Below are 23,281 nucleotides of genomic sequence, written 5' to 3' on the forward strand. Positions count from 1 at the left end.
GCTCAATGGCACTCTGCAGCTCCAACCTGGCCCAAGGAAAGTCTCCCATAGGGCTCAATGGCACTCTGCAGCTCCAACCTGGCCGAAGGAAAGTCTCCCATAGGGCTCAATGGCACTCTGCAGCTCCAACCTGGCCGAAGGAAAGTCTCCCATAGGGCTCAATGGCACTCTGCAGCTCCAGCCTGGCCCAAGGAAAGTCTCCCATAGGGCTCAATGGCACTCTGAAGCTCCAGCCTGGCCCAAGGAAAGTCTCCCATAGGGCTCAATGGCACTCTGCAGCTCCAACCTGGCCCAAGGAAAGTCTCCCATAGGGCTCAATGGCACTCTGCAGCTCCAACCCGGCCCAAGGAAAGTCTCCCATAGGGCTCAATGGCACTCTGCAGCTCCAACCCGGCCCAAGGAAAGCCTACCATAGGGCTCAATGGCACTCTGCAGCTCCAACCCGGCCCAAGGAATGTCTCCCATAGGGCTCAATGGCACTCTGCAGCTCCAACCTGGCCCAAGGAAAGTCTCCCATAGGGCTCAATGGCACTCTGCAGCTCCAACCCGGCCCAAGGAAAGCCTACCATAGGGCTCAATGGCACTCTGCAGCTCCAACCCGGCCCAAGGAAAGCCTCCCATAGGGCTCAATGGCACTCTGCAGCTCCAACCCGGCCCAAGGAAAGCCTCCCATAGGGCTCAATGGCACTCTGCAGCTCCAACCCGGCCCAAGGAAAGCCTCCCATAGGGCTCAATGGCACTCTGCAGCTCCAACCCGGCCCAAGGAAAGCCTCCCATAGGGCTCAATGGCACTCTGCAGCTCCAACCCGGCCCAAGGAAAGCCTCCCATAGGGCTCAATGGCACTCTGCAGCTCCAACCCGGCCCAAGGAAAGCCTCCCATAGGGCTCAATGGCACTCTGCAGCTCCAACCCGGCCCAAGGAAAGTCTCCCATAGGGCTCAATGGCACTCTGCAGCTCCAACCCGGCCCAAGGAAAGTCTCCATAGGACTCAATGGCACTTTGAAGCTCCAACCTGGCCCAAGGAAAGTCACAATACCTAAGCTTGAATGAATCCAAACCTTTCGTACTTGGTGCGACAATACGATTTTGATTTTTGATGCACGGTACGAAAAAGTCACACAAAATAACGTAAAAACCGGCGAAAAGGAACGAAGAAATACGAATTTGTTGTATTCGTAACTTTTATCAGAAAGGTCTATGTAAATACAGCCATAAGCACTGAGTCCTCTATCAAAAAAAGCACAGAATTTCTTGTCTCCTTTTTTGTAACCATGTTCTTGGGTATCTGACTTCCTCTCTTGGAAAAATCCTTCATTCCTGGGGTCGGAGTTTGCGCAGTTCTCTCCTCTCTCTCTTCTCCTGCTCCCCCTCCCATAAGAATTCATAAGAAATCCCTCCCCCCTCCCTTAGAGATGTGTGATCTGAGCTATAACAGCTAGAGTTGCAGCAGGAAGCTATGAAGACCAAGCTAAAATGGCAGCTGCTATCTTAAACAAACAGAGAAAGCTTCTAGGGCTCTTTTCTCAGGTATGGTAAAGCTTTCTGCAGAATAAATATAGTGTTCTAGGTGGCACTAATGTGGCAAATCTATTGGCAGTAAAATGCCAAAATGACTTTCCTTCTCCTTTAAGATAAAGACCTTATTTAAGTCCAGCAGGTACTGTTACAACATATAGACAAAATCATTTTTCAGTTTAACCACAAATAGCATGGAACAATGAAAACCTGCTGAAGTTTGTTAAAGTCTACATTGCTTTGAAAGTTTCTCATTATAAAATGTGAAGTAATTAGCCTGAAATGCATTCACTTTTGCTACAGCCACTGTGGGTATAGTATATCTTTATATCTTTCTGACTCGTGGCATTGTTCCAGGAACATGTCTTGTGGGAATTTGAGGCTTAGCTTTACACAGAAATGCATTTGTTTATTAAAAACTAGCGTTTAGTGTGAGAGTGATGTCTCTCTTATCTGTCACTCATTCCTCAGCTAGCTATCCATTCCAAGGTCTGTTCCTTAAATCTGACTGGGATCTCAGCTGTCAAGTGGGTAGCAGAGAAACCACAAAAATATAAACACCACAGCAACATTTTATATTTTTAAAAAGTTTCTGTACAATTACACTTCTGTGTTGATGGTTTTGCCTTGCTTGGTAAATGAGCCTTTCAGTCTAACAAAATAACCCTGGTAATTGGCTGCAGAGATCTCAGCACACAGCATAATGCTGTTTTTGTTTTTTTTGTTTTTTAAAGGGCAAAGTCGGAAAGTATGTGAATATACAATCTACATCTTACATTAGAGAAACACAAATAAAACTTCAGTATAGTATTAGAGCATTATTTCAAACTTACAGTATACTTTACGGGATATTGAGGCCCATTTATCAACATTGTCATTTTTGTGGTTTTAGAGTTTTTTAAAACCACGACTAAACTCATTTCCACTAAAACCACGAGTGGCAAGTGATTTATTAAAACAGCCTTTTAAAAAAATCCTAAATAAAAAAAAGAGGAGAAAACACGAAAAAATTCAAAACTTTTGCGTTTTTCAATGAATAGGGTGTCCAAAAAATCCAAAAACCGCAAAAGAAGATATTGCATATGAAAATTGTAAGCTCTTTTGGACAGGTCCCTTTTCACCTCTAGTAATGGTTATTGGTTGCTTTGTATGTAATTCTATATGTGTAATGTATAAAGCCACTTATTATAATAATTTGGCAGGTATGGATTTGCAGTGAATTTCTGACATTTCGCCATTGGCGGATTTTTCTGCGAAACTGTCGTCAAAATTCACAGCGGGAAAATACGCTGCACATCAAAAAATTGTCGCTCGTGACAAATACATTTTTGCATGTTCAAAAATGCTGTCAAATAAATTTTCGCCCTTACGAAAATGGTAAAAATGTCATGGATAAAAAAGGAAAAAGTTGTGCGCGTCATTTTGTTTGATGCACGTGTCGCTCGACAATTTTTTTACGCGTGATATTTTCAGCATTTTCGAACGGGACAGATTCACTCATGACTATTGATGACGTAATTTCGCTGCAGTGGGGCAGAAGTTTTAATACTATCATTCTTCTCAAGAAATTTGTCATCTGAATGAAGAATATAAAGCTTCAAGGTCAAGGCTGGAACTAGGTGTAGGAAGCATAGGTAGCTGCCTAGGGTGCAAAGTAGTAGGGGGACACAATTTGGAGCTTGCGACTGCCGGGGGATGTGAATAACTGTACGTTGGGGGCAAGGTATGTGGCAGCAGATCATGGCTGGGAGCAGGATGGCTGGGAGCAGGATGGCTGGGAGCAGGATGGCAGGGAGCAAGATGGCTGGGAGCAGGATGGCAGGGAGCAGGATGGCAGGGAGCAGGATGGCAGGGAGCAGGATGGCTGGGAGCAGGATGGCAGGGAGCAGGATGGCTGGGAGTAGGATGGCAGGGAGCAGGATGGCTGGGAGCAGGATGGCTGGGAGCAGGATGGCTGGGAGCAGGATGGCAGGGAGCAGGATGGCTGGGAGCAGGATGGCTGGGAGCAGGATGGCAGGGAGCAGGATGGCTGGGAGTAGGATGGCAGGGAGCAGGATGGCTGGGAGCAGGATGGCTGGGAGCAGGATGGCTGGGAGCAGGATGGCTGGGAGCAGGATGGCAGGGAGCAGGATGGCTAGGAGCAGGATGGCAGGGAGCAGGATGGCTGGGAGCAGGATGGCAGGGAGCAGGATGGCGGGGCCTTAGGCGCCTATAAAATATGCCACTGTTTAAGCTTTACAGCTATAACATGTTTCATTGTTGGGCATGTTATTTTTTTATTTTTTTACTATCTTGCCATAAAAGCTGCTCAGTACAGGGCAGGTTAACAAACATCATCTTTAAAACATAATATAATTTTAATTGTAGCATTGTCACCATGGTAGAACAGAGGTTATGATTAATAACTCACAGTGCTGGTTACATCATTTGTCCTGCCAAAAACTAAAAACTCCCACATCATGTACTTTATATAATTCCTTAGTACAGAGTTACATTTTCCTGATTTCAATGAAAAAATATTCTAAAAAACATTTCTTCTGCTGACTTTAATTAACATGCCCTGGACATGATTAAAGAAGTTTAGCCCAACTGAATTTTAAAATGTTACATAATTAATTTAATACAGATAATTGGGCAGAATACCTGCAGCTGTTTGTTCTTATCTGCTGACATATTTGTATATTTCTCATTTTTGCTTTTTAATTGGAGCAATTATTTCAGATAGGCTTTCGGTTTAATGGAATACAGAGTTCTTCATTTTATGACAAGGCCAACCACTTTGGGCACATGACTTTAGTACAATTCTTAGATAACATAGGTGTTTATATTATATACTACACTGTTTATACAGAGTTATGGAGCATATAGGCTCGGAAAATGTGCGTGGGCATGCCTACAGGAACTCCCTGGTTTAGAACCAGGTATCAGATATATACTGGCCACTGCTCCTCCAGGTTGAGCCATAGGAGGCAGTGCGGGATGGGACTGGCTCATAATATCAATGACAGTTTCTCCTCGTCTGTATTCCCTGACCCACACCTTCAATCCAGCTGCAGACAATGGTCTAATTAGAGCAGTGATCCCCAACATGACCCACCAACCCCTTGGACGTTGCTCTCAGTGCCCCCAAACAGGTAATTATTTTTGAATTCCTGACTTAGTGGCAAGTTTTGGTTGAATAAAAGATTTTCTACCAAATAAAGCCCCCTGTAAGCTGATAGTGTGCATAGAGGCTCCCTAATAGCCAATCTTAGCCATTAATTGGCTCCTCCATGAACTTTTATGATGCTTGTGTTGCTCTCCAAGTCTTTTTACATTTGACTGTGGCTCAGGAGTAAGAAAGGTAGGGGACCCCTGAATTAGAGAGATATTTAAGCCTGCCACCTCCAGTAACCTGTACTGGATCATTCAGCTCTTTGTGGTGAGCAAGCCTCCAGTTTTCTGTTTGTGTTCTTGCTCCAGGTCTTGGTCTTGTTTCCTGTTCATGTTCTTGCTCTAGTTCCTGTTCTGGTTCCTGTATGCTGTAAGTCCTGTTCCTTCCCTGTACTTTCTTGCCAATTGTCTGACTCCCCGATTTTGACCATTGGACTGATATTTGACTCTGTCTGCCTGCCCTGACCTTCAGACTACCTCAAGGACTATGTTTTTGGATTGCCACCTGCCCAGACGCTGCCTGAACTTGAACTTGTTTATTGTCTGCTCCATACACAGAGGTTTGTGTTTTTCTGTGTTTATTCAATCCTGTTTCTAAACCTTTCTTCATTTGCTGTGGTTATTCGGCAGTTGGCTGCATACAAACCAGCTTTTGCTAACAACTGATGCAGCACATTGGGCATAAACATATACCATGATGTTATGCGAGCACACATTCTAATGAAAATATAAGTGTTTCCACCCCCTCAAATTAAAATGATTAGACACTGGGCAGCTAAACCTCTAGCCTTTTATTTTTTAGTCATTCCTGCCATGGCTGAGTGAAAAAAAGGCAAACAGCAGAACAAGCTGCTAATCTATACATTTATTCATGCAACATGTTCTGAGCCCCACGGCTCTTTGGCAAGTCACCAGGATCAAACATGCTGTGTGAAAAAATAATGTATACATTAGCTGCTAATTCTGCTGTTTGCCTTTTCTTGTATCTACACAATATATTATTGTGTGTTCGTTCCATCTGATGCTATAACATTCAACTTAAATTCATACCTTTCTGCATGGGACTGTGACACTAACTTACAAAGAAATAATATAATACGATGGCAATGTTTTTACTCTTTAATCCCAATTCATTAATAGGAAATCAGCCAGTACAGGTATGGGATCCCTTATCCGGAAACCCGATATCCAGAAAGCTCCGAATTATGGAAAGCCTGTCTCCCATAGACTCCATTATAAGCAAATAATTCAGATTTTAAAAATAAAACAGTGCTTTGTATTTGATCCAAACTAAGATATAATTAATCCTTACTGGATGCAAAATAATCTTATTGAGTTTAATTAATGTTTTATTGATTTTTTAATAGACTTAAGGTATGAAGATCCAAATTACGGAAAGACCCCTTATCCGGAATACCCTTGGTCCCGGGCATTCTGGATAATGGGTCCTATACCTGTAGTAATTACCTTATAAGAGCAAAGAATCGGGATCTTTAGAAATTATCAAAATATTAGCAAAAAGTTCATCTGTCATAGAAATTGATGCTTTAGTGCTATTATTATTATCATAGATTCATCTGAAATCTGAATTAATAACTAAAATGACACGCGTCAAAATAAAAATTGTCGCCAGCGGCTACTCTTTTGTTGCGCAGCTATTCTTTCATTGCCCGCGGCTATTCTTTTGTCACGTGGCTATTCTTTCGTCGCCCGCGGCTATTCTTTTGTCTCGCGGCTATTCTTTTGTCACGTGGCTATTCTTTTGGCGCCCGCAACTATTCTTTTTTGACACGTGACTATTCTTCTGACGCGACAATTTTTGGACACGCAGCGAATTTTTCCACGGCAAATTTTTTCATCTGTTTCGCTAAACAACCTGCCAACGGTGAAACGTGGAAATTTGCAGCGAATCCATGCCTGGTGAAGCATTTGGCCCATCACTACTGATTAGCCTTATATGACATTTTTATGTTGCTTATACATTTAATATTGTGAGCCCCAAGCAGAAAAGAAGATGGGGAGGTACTTGGGTCATCTCTAAAAGCATGGATTTTTACTATTTAAAGATTAACATGCAACACATATGCCAGAAATACTATAGTTGGGCATAAAGGTCTGCAAGTGCAGTTGCACTCATACCTGTATACAGTCAGTTGCACAAAAAATCCTAATTATTAAAGGCACTTGTGTCAATGTGTACTCATGGCACCATGTCACTGCCTTTCTCCTGCCTCCTGTTCCATATCTCTTGCAGTTGCTCCTCTGAACCAGGTGGTAGCTCCAGGGTTCCCACAGTGGCCTACGTCAATCACTGCAATGCAGTTGCGCTGAAAGTATAGGGAGCACACATCATTCTCAGGATCCAATGTGTCCAAGTGCAAGCACAACTGTGTTCATATTGATGCATTGGCTACAATAAGCCTTTTTTTCTAGAAACATCATAGACCTTGGGTTCCCAAAGAATCTCAAGTTGCTGCAGGTGAAATTACAATTCTTTGGGGACCCAAGGTTTAGGAAAAGGAGTAGCTCAGTAGTTAAGCCACTATACTTTTGCTCCATCACTTCTGGGTCACTTTAGGTTTGAGCCATCAACCAAACTGTAAGCTCAACAATAAATAACTCGTCATGAGTTGAGAATGTATCATTAGCAGAACATGTCTATAAAGATGACTACATACTGTATGAATGAACATAGTCTTCATATGACAACAGAAAGAAAAAGAAACCTGATGCACATTCAAACCAGAAGATACAATGACTGTAGATGGCATTATCTCAACAGTGAGATTTGGATTAAAATTACATGGATAAAATGCCTTTAGGGCTTTTTCGATCTATTTTTAATCCCTGCTCCATTCCGTTCTTCAAGACCTATATTAATTAAAACAGTTGAACAAAAGCAGATTGGAATCAGGCTCTAACAATTACAAATGATATCTTTCAACAAACAAAGCTGAATAAAGATTAAGGCCTATCAATCCTTGCTGTAAGCCATAAAGATTGATTGGCCACAAAGTGTCGAAAGGATAAGGGAAACATTAAAAAGGATACCTTGATTGCATCCTAATGGATTTTCTTGGCCATGATATCAAGAGAAATACTAATTTAGTAGGACATGCCGAATCTGCTACTGTAGAAAAGAGCAACTGTGGGATTTAGGGTTAATGGCATACAGGGCATTCTGTTCCTTCCACAGACACAGCCCCTTACTAAAACATTAGGGGGTATCAGAAGGAACCAAGTATCACTGCATTTCAAATAAATTCCCAGCAAGACCATTTGTTACAGACCATTTGTTCAAGGGTTTCTAAAAATTATACTAAAACATGACCAAAGCTTGTTTTCTTTTGCTATCTATTACAACTACTAATATATAAATGACCAAACAATGTATTAAAGTTCAAAATCCCAGTTTTGCTCTTAAAAGAGCCATGAATACACTGTAATTTATATCCTTATAAACAGTCAGGGTCGGACTGGGCCACCCAGACCCGACCCTTGCGGCGCTCCCCCTGCCCGAACGCTCCTGCCCCGACGCGTTATATTTATGCGCTTGGGGAAGGTCGTCGGGTGGGGGGCCCTGCGAGGGGGGTTAGGGGGGCCCTGCCAGGGGGGTTGGGAGGGCCCTGGAGGGGGGTACGCTATGGGCGCGGGCCCCGGTGGGCCCTCCACACCCCAGTCCGACCCTGTAAACAGTGCTTAGAGATAAATTATCTGTAAAAATTATCGGTGGTGCCCCTCCCTAACACTATAGCTACATAATAGACAAGAGCCATGAATATCCTGTAATAAATATACATAATGAAGCTTTAGCATATAAACTCTTGCACTGATAGATATTTGAAAGGAAATTTATTGCCAGTATACTTCCATATAACAACATTTATCATGCAGTGTGATTGACACTTTTGGCAAAAAAAAACCTATGATAAAATAAAAAAATGTCAATTCTGTATGTGTGTGCTATGAATAAAAATGCCCTTCACTTCTAAAAAAGTATATGAGCATTAGTGCAAACATAATAGTGCGTGTCACTATCTTGGGTACAGGCAGGCAGGCTGAAGATGCAGGAGGGTTGTTCCAGATAGCGGTGGAGGGTTCAGGAAGCACAAAGCTAACTAGTGGTTTCAAGTGTTTGCTGCTTTCTTGGGTTCTTGGGTCAATCGTACTACAGGGGCCGTTCATTCCCCTCTCTGCTTGCAGCATAGGGGCTTTAACTCTTTTCCTGTTAGTAATCTGGCCAAGTTACATGATCAGGGTTGGACTGGGGGGTTGAACAGGGTCCCCAAACCACCAAAGGTGCCCTGCCGGCCGTGTCCCCCACACCACCCACAGAGGCCCCCGCTGTGCCCTCCTAACCCCCTGCAAGGGCCTGCGCCACCCGCCTGACATCCGCCCCTCCTGGGCAGGACACCTTTGGGCGGGGAAGCAGTAACCCCTGGGTTTTTTTCCCTTTGGCCCAGTCCGACCCTGTGCATCATTGTTAGTATGTCACTTCACCTGACGACAACATAGAACAGATATGGGACCTGTTATCCAAAATGCTTAGGACCTGGTGAATTACAGATAAAGGGTCTTTCTATAATTTAGATCTCCATACCTTAAGTTTGCTTAACAATTATTTAAACATTAATTAAACCCAATAGGATTGTTTTGCTTCCAATAAGGATCGTTGGCAGGGAATGGATTAAAAGCCAGTCCTCCACAAGCATGTTTAAAGAATATGCAACAATAGACCAAAATCCTTTTATACTACAAGAACTGCTATCAACTTTCTACTCTGTTGGGATCCCCATTAGTTCCAGCCTGAATTTCCTGTTCCTCCACAAGTGTCCCTGCTACAGGTTCTAGACTCTATGATCCATAACATGTTGGTTCCTTTATCCACAAATCATAGATTCTACCATCTGTGGCACTTTAAGGGATAAAAGGCAAATTCAGGACATTTCTATGTTCTGTTATTTTTCGAGTGATTTGCATTGATCTGAAAGCCCTTTATTATATCCTGCAGTTTGCTGTATCTAAACTTTGGTCACGCTCGCTGAAGCCTTATGTTTAGACTCAACTCGTTAATCTGGAGACAATTAAAATGTAAATGTCAATTATGCAAGGTTACTGACATGGCACACAGGAAAAAAGGTAACAGGCTTTGAACTTTGATTTTCAAATATCAGTTTTTCCTAACCAATGATTGCAAATCAGAGCGTTGAACTGTAAAAGCAGAGAGCAAAAGAACCAAGTGCCAGTTATCCAGTGATTAAGTTACAGGGCTATGTTTTTTTTTTTCTTTAATTTATGAAATATAAACATCACAAAATGTACTTTTTAAATAGTTTACACTTTATACACTTTTTGAAAATGTTTGGGCATATTCATTTGATAGATATACCATACATATATTGTAACATTGGATGTTAGGGAGTTATTGTCGACAATGGGTTTCGCTTGGGATATCTACATGTTGGGTTGTTTTCATAAATCTTTTATTTGTATAGTGCAAACATTCCATAGAGCTTTCCCGAGATTGTTCATCATCCCCGTCAGTCTGTGCCTATCTAGATATTACAAACTAACACATTTATAATAATGTACACAATGGTTGTTTTTATTTGGAACCATTTAACTTGACTTTTCAGAGTATCTAACCATGAATTTTACTTTAGAATCAATATATTGATTCTGAAAGCATACCAACATAGCCCTGTTTTTTTTATAGAAAAACATAACATTAATAATATTCCTTGTTCTTTAATTTCCTAAATCTCTTAAGAACTTCTAAGTTCTTAACCATCTGTTTCCAAACAGCCTTTCTCCCTTGCTGGAGTCATCGGTTTGGACTAGGAAGAACCAGATCAAGTTCTGTGCGGGGAATCAGTTTTGTTAACCCTTCCTAAACCAAGGGGCCACCTGAGAAGAAGTGTTTGTGTAACATGTGCTCTACCAGGAGTTGCAGGGTGTTGCTACTGCTTGAAGTGAGCCTGGGTAAGATGGGAGATGGCCTTTCTGTAATTCGGAACATTCTGGATAGCGGGTTTTCAGATTCCATACACAGGTATATACAGTGGCTTGCAAAAGTATTCGGCCCCCTTGAACTTTTCCACATTTTGTCACATTACAGCCACAAACATGAATCAATTTTATTGGAATTCCACGTGAAAGACCAATACAAAGTGGGGTACACGTGAGAAGTGGAACGAAAATCATACATGATTCCAAACATTTTTTACAAATAAATAACTGCAATGTGGGGTGTGCGTAATTATTCAGCCCCCTGAGTCAATACTTTGTAGAACCCCCTTTTGCTGCAATTCCAGCTGCCAGGCTTTTAGGGTATGTCTCTACCAGCTTTGCACATCTACAGACTGAAATCCTTGCCCATTCTTCTTTGCAAAACAGCTCCAGCTCAGTCAGATTAGATGGACAGCGTTTGGGAACAGCAGTTTTCAGATCTTGCCACAGATTCTCGATTGGATTTAGATCTGGACTGTGACTGGGCCATTCTAACACATGGACATGTTTTGTTTTAAACCATTCCATTGTTGCCCTGGCTTTATGTTTAGGGTCATTTTCCTGCTGGAAGGTGAACCTCCGCCCCAGTCTCAAGTCTTTTGCAGACTCCAAGAGGTTTTCTTCCAAGATTGCCCTGTATTTGGCTCCATCCATCTTCCCATCAACTCTGAGCAGCTTCCCTGTCCCTGCTGAAGAGAAGCCCCCCCCCAGAGCATGATGCTGCCCCCCCATATGTGACAGTGGGGATGGTGTGTTCAGAGTGATGTGCAGTGTTAGTTTTCCGCCACACATAGCGTTTTGCATTTTGGCCAAAAAGTTCCATTTTGGTCTCATCTGACCAGAGCACCTTCTTCCACATGTTTGCTGCCCCCCCCCCCCCCACATGGCTTGTGGCAAACTGCAAACAGGACTTCTTATGGTTTTCTGTTAACAATGGCTTTCTTCTTGCCACTCTTCCATAAAGGCCAACTTTGTGCAGTGCACGACTAATAGTTGTCCTATGGACAGATTCCCCCACCTGAGCTGTAGATCTCTGCAGCTCGTCCAGAGTCACCATGGGCCTCTTGGCTGCATTTCTGATCAGCGCTCTCCTTGTTCGGCCTGTGAGTTTAGGGGGACGGCCTTGTCTTAGTAGGTTTACAGTTGTGCCATACTCCTTCCATTTCTGAATGATCGGTGGAACAGGGCTCCGTGGGATGTTCAAGGCTTTGGAAATATTTTTGTAGCCTAAGCCTGCTTTAAATTTCTCAATAACTTTATCCCTGACCTGTCTGGTGTGTTCTTTGGACTTCATGGTGTTGTTGCTCCCAATATTCTCTTAGACAACCTCTGAGGCCGTCACAGAGCAGCTGTATTTGTACTGACATTAGATTACACACAGGTGCACTCTATTTAGTCATTAGCACTCATCAGGCAATGTCTATGGGCAACTGACTGCACTCAGACCAAAGGTGGCTGAATAATTACGCACACCCCACTTTGCAGTTATTTATTTGTAAAAAATGTTTGGAATCATGTATGATTTTTGTTCCACTTCTCACGTGTACCCCACTTTGTATTGGTCTTTCATGTGGAATTCCAATAAAATTGATTCATGTTTGTGGCTGTAATGTGACAAAATGTGGAAAAGTTCAAGGGGGCCGAATACTTTTGCAAGCCACTGTATTTGTTGCCTATTGTTTTTGTTGTCTATTGCTCTAAACAGGGAGACTGAAGCTTCTCCATATTTGACCCTTTGCATGGTAGATAATTGGATTAACAGCAGACAACTACCCTTCTTCGCCCTTTGTTGTGACTGTTTTGTTAACAGGTGTCCATTATGCACTGGTAATCAAACATGTACCTTGCATGGACCAAGCATGGAGCAATGTAATTTTGCTCATTTGCTCTCTTCAATAAGAACCATAGGTAAAATGTAGGCTCAGCACAAGCCCTATTCATTGAATTACTGTTAAACCAGGGGTCCCCAACTGCCAGGCCGCAGACCAGTTCCGGGCCGTGGACGGCATGGCAGTGGGCCGTATCAGTTCCCGCAGCGCACAAAAACCATGCGATGCACACCTAAACGAGCTATTGAACGCATGCATAAAGGAGCGATCCCCCCCTCTCACGCCGGTCCGTGGAAAAACATTTTTTGCCTCCTACCGGGCCTTGGTGCTAAAAAGGTTGGGGACCCCTAGTTAAACAATGAAGTATACTGCCAATTTAAAGAGGAACTAAACCTCAACAAAGAATTATGCTATTAAATTCTACTACTGCTCAATACAGCCCTTTAGCAATGAATATTTGTGCTAAAAAGAATGTCCCCAGTAGCTCCCTGTGTTCTTGTCCTGGCTGCTGTCTGACCTTAGGGACTGGCTTACTATATACAATTCATACAGCATTCAATATAAAATTCCCAATACAGGGCAGGTTAATTCAGATTCACATTACACAACTGCATAGCTCATACCATTGGACAGAGCTTTTAGACTTTACTACTGCCTTCTTTCAACTGAATAGAAACTTACTCCAGGAAAACACCCAATGAAAGAATTTTTAGTGACACCCTGAAATGTTTGTATTCCAGGACACTGCTGCAAATACTGTATTTGCTAGAGGCTTTTTGTATCTGAATTTCCTCGGCGGTGTTTCTTTTTATTTTCAAATTGATATGAAAATGGAATGAAAGGGGTCACTGAACACTTCAGGGCTAACATGACATATAATAACATACATTTTGCTTATGTATCTTTTTGTTTTCATATGTAATGCTCTGGCTTTTCTTATTGATCCTTCTTTGTGCTGATATAATACGGGTGCAAAAGCTCAATGATAAAAGATAACCGAGCTGCTGTTTGATAGAAAGGAAAGATCCGGTGCGTGCTGGAAGCTAACAATGGCGTATGTAACAATAGATCAGCCAATGTCTCAGTGTCTGCATTGTTATAGTACAGTAAGCACAATTATATTGTCCTTGACTGACAAGATACAAGGCCTTTTTTTTTATAAACTACTGAAATAAAACTGAAGTCTGCTGTGGAGGCCTTCAAGGTTTTGGGGGAAATGGAGTGTCAGTCTTTAAAGTGCCAGAAGCAGAGAGGAGGGACATGCTTTCTTAGATTTGTGGTTCAAATCTTAGAATTTAATGCCTTTGAGCCCTAAGGAGCCATGGGTCACCAGAGGTTATTACAAATGTTCCATTAACCCTATTGGGTTTATTTAATGGTTAAATGATTCCCTTTTCTCTGTAATAATAAAACAGTACCTGTACTTGATCCCAACTAAGATATAATTACCCCTTATTGGGGGCAGAACAGCCCTATTGGGTTTATTTAATGGTTAAATGATACCCTTTTCTCTGTAATAATAAAACAGTACCTGTACTTGATCCCAACTAAGATATAATTACCCCTTATTGGGGGCAGAACAGCCCTATTGGGTTTATTTAATGGTTAAATGATTCCCTTTTCTCTGTAATAATAAAACAGTACCTGTACTTGATCCCAACTAAGATATAATTACCCCTTATTGGGGGCAGAACAGCCCTATTGGGTTTATTTATTGGTTAAATGATTCCCTTTTCTCTGTAATAATAAAACAGTACCTGTACTTGATCCCAACTAAGATATAATTACCCCTTATTGGGGCAGAACAGCCCTATTGGGTTTATTTAATGGTTAAATGATTCCCTTTTCTCTGTAATAATAAAACAGTACCTTGTACTTGATCCCAACTAAGATATAATTACCCCTTATTGGGGGCAGAACAGCCCTATTGGGTTTATTTAATGGTTAAATGATTCCCTTTTCTCTGTAATAATAAAACAGTACCTGTACTTGATCCCAACTAAGATATAATTACCCCTTATTGGGGGCAGAACAGCCCTATTGGGTTTATTTAATGGTTAAATGATTCCCTTTTCTCTGTAATAATAAAACAGTCCCTGTACTTGATCCCAACTAAGATATAATTACCCCTTATTGGGGCAGAACAGCCCTATTGGGTTTATTTAATGGTTAAATGATTCCCTTTTCTCTGTAATAATAAAACAGTACCTGTACTTGATCCCAACTAAGATATAATTACCCCTTATTGGGGGCAGAACAGCCCTATTGGGTTTATTTAATGGTTAAATGATTCCCCTTTTCTCTGTAATAATAAAACAGTACCTGTACTTGATCCCAACTAAGATATAATTACCCCTTATTGGGGGCAGAACAGCCCTATTGGGTTTATTTAATGGTTAAATGATTCCCTTTTCTCTGTAATAATAAAACAGTACCTGTACTTGATCCCAACTAAGATATAATTACCCCTTATTGGGGGCAGAACAGCCCTATTGGGTTTATTTAATGGTTAAATGATTCCCTTTTCTCTGTAATAATAAAACAGTACCTGTACTTGATCCCAACTAAGATATAATTAATCCTTAATGGGGCAAAACAATCCTATTGGGTTTAATAAATATATCAATTATATGTTGATTCAATTATGGAAAGACCCCTTATACAGAAAACCCCCAGGTCCCAAGCATTTTGGATAACAGGTCCCATACCTGCATCTCTTAAGCTTTTTCTGAGACAGTTCTGAATTTTGGATCACAATTTGTGGGGCTTATTGGAAAGTGGGCAGGGTTTAGGGTGGATTAGGGCATGTCTAAGTATAACTAGGTGCAGCTGGGCAGGATCAGGGTACCTTTTCCAATTAAATATTGAAAGTCATGTAAATTAATGTGCCTTAATTTTAGAATCATCTGTAATGCTGAAAAAGGGACATTTTGTACTTAATTTCATGTATATCAAAGCACAGTTGTGAATATAGAGCTTACAAATGTACAGACTACAGTACTTGGTGGAGATTTATTCATGTTTGAGCTTAATTTTTTTCACGATTCCAGCTTTTTTGCCCTAAAAAAACTCAAATTCAAATTATGTTTAAAAAACTTGAATGTCTGGTACTTATTAAGTTAAAAAAACTCAAATGTAAAACTATAGACGTTAATAGGGGTTGTTAAAAAAGGTGCGTTCATGTCAAAATAGGCGAGGGTGTGCAAAAAAAAGGTGTGGTTGTATGAAAAAGTCACGCGCGGGAAAAAAGTTGCATGCATCCAAAAAGACATGCGCCACCCGCATTTTGCAAATTTTTCGCTGCTTTGCTAATTTTTCCATAGTTTCGCACATTTTTCAGTGAAGCGCAACAGGACAGGGTACTGTGTTATTATTACAGAGAATTATTAAGAACTTTAATTATTTGATTAAAATGGAGTCTGACTTTCCCTTAATTTGTAGCTTTCTGGATAACAAGTTTCCAGATAACAGAAAACATGATATAAAAAGTGGCATAAAATGTTTATCGTATTTAGAAAGCTATAGCTACTCATGCTATTAACCCTATAGTGTATGTTCTGGATAACAAATGTTGGGCGGTTAAATATTTCTTGGATCCTTGACAACTGTATTAATTGTGGTGTATTATCAGTTGTTTATTCTCTGTCTATCATCATTGGCTTCTTGTATTAATTATTAAAGGAAAAGTAACACAAAAAAATTTTAAGTAAAAAATCTATTGTACCCTGCCCCAAAAATTGCCCTATCCTGCAAACCATTTATTATTTGGATGCTGTAGTACAAAATACCTGTTAAAAGTTGGCTTCTGGTCATTTGAAGAAAGGCAATACGGCGATACAGGGGAAGTATCAGGGGAAGCATCCACTATGCGGCGATCGATTGATCGAGCCTAGCCTTCCTTCTGTATAGGAAGGAGTCAGGCTAGGCTCGATCAATCGATCGCTGCATAGTGGACAGTTCCCCTGATACTTTGCCTGCATCGCCGTATCGCCTTTCTTCAAATTTTTTTGTGTTACTTTTCCTTTAAAAGTAACGTTACACGTCGACAGTCACTAAATACTTATCAAATAACTTAGCCTTCCCTACTGTGACTGCACCTGAAACCTGCTTGCTAGGAGCATAATTCTATAAGTCCTAGACAGCATAATTGCTCAAAATAGCTCTCGGATACGCTACAGAATACCGTTGTTCTATGCATTGGATGGGCCCTACTCTGCCCACCATTACAGCCTGGAAGAATCTAGTGAATGCGGTTGCTCCTCTGTATAAACTCACATATGAAACTAGGGGCGCACCTGACAAATTTGACAAAGTTTGGGGCCCTTGGTGTGACCTAGAGAGAAACTGAACAATCCCGCTCTCAGTTACATAGTAAGCCCCCCGGCATCCTCCCACCCTTTTCTGCCACACCCGGAACACATAGTTCAGTAAGGTGACGGACCCAATATGCTGGAACTACTGCCAGACATACATACACACTCTGTAATATCACACCTATCCTTTCAATGTCTGCAACAAATTTTAAAGATAAACCTGGAAAAGAAAGACCAATGCGCTTTCCTCATTGCATTGTTAAATGTGTTATTTTATGTTTTTGTTTGTATGAAAAATTAATAAAATGCACCTTTCAAAAAAAAAAAAAGTAACGTTACACTGTAAATGTAATATATGCATTGCTTTATAAGCTCTGCTGTGTTCAAGTTCTAAAATACAGTAGCTGTTGCTCTTTCCTGCTGGCCGGCTGCTTGTAACGTAGCACTAATTCCCCAGCAACAGCGCTGCATCGCTTTCAGCGGCAATCAGTAGCGAGAGTGGCTGTTTGATATAAAACAATGTACTGTAAAGATAGAGAGCTTTTTGTAAATCAAGCCACATTTCATGCTTCCTATTTTGGCAATGTAGCGGTTTATGCTAATTAAAAAGTATGTTTTATCTTGTAGAACGAAGCTATCAACAAGTAGTTTTCTAGTCCAGTGGATGAAAATTGATTTTTCTCTAGGTGAACAGAAAAAAAGCAACACTTTGTGAATATGAAATGCAAAACAGAGCTCAACAAAGAAATCTGTTGTTTAGCCCGCTGAATCCCCCCTTTGATCAGACTTTGCCCAGTACTTGCGTATAGCAGGAAGGTCACTGTCTACTTTCCATCATTGAAAATGAAGGGTAGGTCTGTAACTGACCGTGCTCTTTTTTACAATGAAGAGAGTCTTTTTGTTGAATAATTATGAATAATAGATACTCGAAAGCGTTATTGGCCCATTGCATTATGCATTTCGCTACTGTGAAACGGCTTTGAAATAGGTGCCTATCATGTTTTCCTGAAGAGCTTGGCATAATACACTTTGTACCTTTTATCTAGATATTCTTGTCTTTCAATAATGATGCAGTAGGCTGCTTGTGTTAGCACTGACGATGAGTGTACACGGTGTGCAATTAAAATTTGTGTTTCCCAAAATAAACACACATTGGTGACTTCTTTTACACTACTTATTAGGGGATTATGCAATACTTATTATTTCTTTAAGGAGATGGAAAGTCATTTTGGCATTTCACTGCCAATAGATTCCCCACATTAGTGTCACCTAGAACGCTATATTTATTCTGTAGAAAGCTTTAGTAAACAGCCCTAGAAGCTCCCTTCGTTTGTTTAACATAGCAGCTGCCATTTTAGCTTAGTCTCCATAGCTTCCTGCTGCTGCTCTAGCTGTTGGTAGCATAGATCCCACGTTCTAATGGGAGGGGGAGTAAGTTCTTAGGAATTCTTATGGGAGGGGGAGTAGAAGAAGGAAAGGAGGAGAGAGCTTCGCAAACTCTGGCCCTGAGAATAAAGGATTTTCCTGAGAGAGGAAGTCAGCTGCCCAAGAACATGTTTACAAACAAGAAGACAAGAAATCCTGTTTTTCTTTTGATAGAGGACATAGACCTTTCTGATAAAGCTTACTTAGTTTTTACCTTTCCTTCTCCTTTAGGGGAGACATGAAGTAGTCCAGTTGTTAAGGGTCCACTGAACATGGAAATGCTTATTTCCTTTTATAGCAAAAAAAGCTGTAGTTATAACTGAAAGATGGTATATAGGAATTAGTAACTTACCATATTTGTATTCTATATTATTATTATGTTATATTTACTGTTAATGTATTACTTTGATAGACTGGTGTTGGGCTGAACGTTGCCTGTTCCTGCTATCCGGCACAGAAATATGGCACTATTTTATGTTGACATTGGGGTCTAGATTCAGTTTGAGAAAGAAAGCTTTTATTTTTAATTCCAGATATTTTTTGAATCCCATATTTTTACATATGGGATTAAAATAATACAATGTTCAAGTGATAAGTAAAGAAATCCCAGTTTATACAGATAATCTAGCATTTTTGAATCCTAGTTTATGAGATTTATGAAGCAGAAAAAAAGAGCAGCTAAACGCTGGAGAGTTTCTGTATAACTCAATGGGAGGTGCATTTTTCGAATTCAAACTATATTCCAAAAGGATTTTTCTTAAAAAGTCATTAAGAACAAAAGGTACAATGTTATTTTTTAATATGTGAAGATTTTTCACGAATAATCCCACAATCAAGATTTTTGAGTTTTACAGGTTTTCAAGGTGTTTTTTTTTTAATTTTCAAATACTCAGATTTGAATTTTGATAAATCTGTCTCCCTGCAAATAGAAAATCTGGAAAGCATGAATAAAGTAGAAGCTAAGACACACCTAGCTTATATATATTTACGTATTGCTCAAGGAATAAAGAAATACAAAATGCAAAAGCAATCACACAGTGGGCTATGTCTTATTAATCTATTGTTCCTGCATTTATCCATGAGTCCAAGACAAAATGCACTGCCGTACCAGCACCAGTAGCCACTTTTTATCAAATGCTGGCTCTGTACCTTTAAGGTAGCACGAGCCTTGAGGGTGCTAGGAAGAGCAGGGGGAGAGGAAGGGGTTAATTAATACAGGCTAGGACTGGAGGAAGGAGGGTACGTAAAGTAGGAGGAAGGACCAGGATAGGGAGAGTAACAGCAGAGGAAGAGGCGGTACTAGTTACCTTGTGGAAGCCAAGGAGCATTGTTCCGCCCCCCTTTGAGTACAATCAGTGGTGGATCAGGGTGGGGAGGGGTTTGTTCATGCTGTCACAGCTTGCAGTAGGAATGCTTGCTGGAGGGTGGGGGCTAAGCCCCAGTTTTGGCACATGGGTGTCAAAAGGTGGATGGTAACCTCCTCGGACAAGGGTCCCAGGAGAGTAGTGGATTCTGGTTGCCTGCTCTCACTTGCCCACCTGAAGCTGCTGTGGAAAGTGGCCGGCATGGTAGGCAGCCATGGTTGGTGGTTTGGAGTGGGCAAGAGTTCCAATGGGCATTACATGGATGGTTATTGTTATTGGTAAAATGGTGATCATTTTATAACTTACTTTTGTATTTATCTATTTACACATTTTCTGTTTAATATAGCTGTGGCCTTTTATATCCCATCCTGGGCGTCATTATTGTCTCTAAAGTACAGGGGGTGGGGGAAATAACCAGGGTAAGGAAGCCTGCGTAATCAGAAACACTTCTACTTGTGATTCCAGTCACACTGATGGAATTGATCTAAAAAATATGAAATAATAAATAATACTGCATTGTTTATAAGTTACATTAAAAGAGCAACAGAACATTATATTGAAATGAACCACATCAAGTTTTAGGATTTGTAGGTTTGTAGGATTTGGCAGCAATAGGGCAATATCTGGGACGCGTTACCACATCAGATGGAATGTAGGAGGTTGTACAGATATGGGTGGCTCAACCAGCTTAGATTCTCTGAAGCTTTTATTAAGCATTAAATATAGAAAGCCAGATGGCATTTAACATAGCAAGCTAATAAATCAGCAACAGATGCCCCTGTGTTGTTTTTAGGTCCACAAATATTTCAATTTATATTTTCTTTTTGTCCTTATATATAACAATCTAACCTTCCATTATAAAGGAGTTCACTAAAGAGTTAATAATTCTGGATTGATTATTCCTATATCTGCTTTAAATTGAAATCTATACTGACAGGTTTTTTTTCCACACATACATGTGCTAAAATAAGGCCTCTATTGCTGATCAGATGTGATTGACCAAAGCAGAAACAAGACTATATGATGATCGGATTCAATAATAGATTTAGAAATGTATAGACCTGCCTCCAACTGGTCAGCTTACTAGTAAATCTGTTGGGTAAGTTCTTTTAGTCTGTAGACAAACAAATATTACTCCATGGGGGAATAAGCTGGATATTGTACAACTAGACCCATGTAGGTCCAGTTGAAATTGATATTTCAGAGCCTATACCCTTTCTGTTCTAAGACATTTCAGGGGTGTAGTGAATACCTACTGAGTACCCCTAATAATATCAGTGCCACTTAGTCACTAGAGGAATGTCCCTGTGCATGTTGGTGGGGTGGAAGTGGCCCCTGGAAAGTGAGAAAAGTATTAGGGTAGAGGTGATCCATGGTAGTCCGCTACTCTGAACACTGTGGGTGGAATGAGTCTGTAACCAGACACAGTATGGGGCCCATTTACTAAACAACTTTCAGATAAATTCGCATTTTTTCTAAAATATAGAACATTTTGGAGTGAAGGTGAAAATTTCGTTAAAATTGCACAAGTTTTTTTTGGTTTTTGGTAGATTTCCATGAAGAAAACGTACTTTGCACAAAGAATACGAACATTTCGGAATTCGTTAACGCTTTGGTTACACTTTCATCAGGAATGTCTTTTTGCCAGGTTTCATCTGTCGAGTGCCATTGAGTTCTATGGAAGGCTTCCAAAGCCAGAACTGATTCCGTGGCGTTTCCGAACTTTACGCTGAAAATATAGTGAATTTCGGAACGCAATTGCAATATTTTGTACGAACGATAAAAGCATTGTCAAAACATTTTAGAACTATAGAAATTATTGTGGTTACTTCGAAATTCTACCATATCGCGTTTCAAGCCCAGAAAAAAACGCATTTTAGTAAATGTTAATGTTAAATGTGTTATTTCTGCTAATGTTTATTTATATATATATATATATTTGTAGAAAGTTACTGTTTATAAACAGCTATACGTTTTTAAATAATATCAAAACCTGTCATGTTATTCACGGTTTAATGGAGCCAAGATGAGGAATAGTCTCTACTGCACCTTTACAATGGAAAAGCACCTGAGCCAGGACTGGCCGTGTAGAAGATTGGAGGAAGTGCTGAAACATCTAGCACTTCCAAAGCAAGGTACAGAAACGCCAGGCTAATCATCCCAAATGTTGGGCAAGCAGCAAGAGTCAAAACCAAAGAACAGGCAAAGGGCCAGCAGGAGTTTAGCGGGCTAGAGAGAATCCTGTTCCGTAACAGGATTACAAAAGTAAATGCTCAGAGTCATGCTGGCAGGCAATCATCCCTAGTGATGAGCAAATCTGTCCCGTTTCACTTTGCGAAACAGAGAAAAACTCTGCGAAGCGCATTTCTTGTGCAACTTTTATGCCGCCCATGTCATTTTTTGTCGTCCGCGTCTTTTTTTTTTCTGCCCATTTTGGCACGACCGTTCCCAATTTGCTGCGACCATGCCTATTTTGACACGACCGTGCCCAATTTGGTGTAACCATGTCTATTTTGACACGACCGTGCCCAATTTGGTGTAACCATGTCTATTTTGACACGACCGTGCCCAATTTGGTGTAACCATGTCTATTTTGACACGACCGTGCCCAATTTGGTGTAACCATGCCTATTTTAACACGACCGTGCCCAATTTGCTGCGACCATGCCTATTTTGACACGACCGTGCCCAATTTGGTGTAACCATGCCTATTTTGACACGACCGTGCCCAATTTGGTGTAACCATGCCTATTTTGACACGACCGTGCCCAATTTGCTGCGACCATGCCTATTTTGACATGACCGTGCCCAATTTGACGTGACTACAAGTTTTTTTGAAGCACAACAAATTTTTCCAGGTAAATTTTTGCGGAAGTTTAGCAAAACAATTCGCCAATGGAGAAATGCGGAAATTCATGCTGCAAATCCATGCCTGGCTTAAAAAAAAAGTGAATATGCAGCAGTTTTTAAATCCATACCTTCAAATAAAAATACAAAATGGGCATTTTTTGTAGTATGGATAAACTACAAGGACAGTGGGCAGGAAGCCCCCCCCCTAAAATTCTACCCTGCCCTCAGTTTTTGAAGTTGTGGCTAAACAGAGGCAGATGGGTGGCATAGGCAGTGGGGCAAGTGGGAGAGGGACAGCGTGAGTAGGCTTCAGAGGGGCTCTCTTCGGCCGCCCATTTGGTGAGAAAAATCTGCCAATGGCGAAACGCGTAAATTCACAGCAGATCCATGCCTGCTGAAAAATTTCACTCATCACTTATTATTAGGACTTACAACACTGTTTGTGTTATCACACTTTTTTGTTCAGATATATAGATATGTGTATAATTATATGGCCATTTCCAACTGTAATTCTCCTACTAGATAACTGTAAATTCAACATAAATGCATGTGATTTTATTGTGAGATTCCACCATCAAAGATGTAGATTTTAACTGTTTCTCAGTAGGCACTTTGCAGGGCGCTTCATACTGTACGTAATGAGCTGTGTACTATATATGCATGCATTCCATTGCCAGAGCCATTTGTCAGTTTGTAATGGATATATGGGATTATCTGCAGCACCATAGGAAAGAAAAATTAAAGAGCTCACAGACATCTTTGAAATACCTGGAGAATAGCTTTCAAGTGCTTTTCCATGGGAATCATTGCTCACTATGACAT

Source organism: Xenopus tropicalis, chromosome 2 (genome assembly GCF_000004195.4).
Source record: "Xenopus tropicalis strain Nigerian chromosome 2, UCB_Xtro_10.0, whole genome shotgun sequence".
NCBI lineage: Eukaryota > Metazoa > Chordata > Amphibia > Anura > Pipidae > Xenopus > Xenopus tropicalis.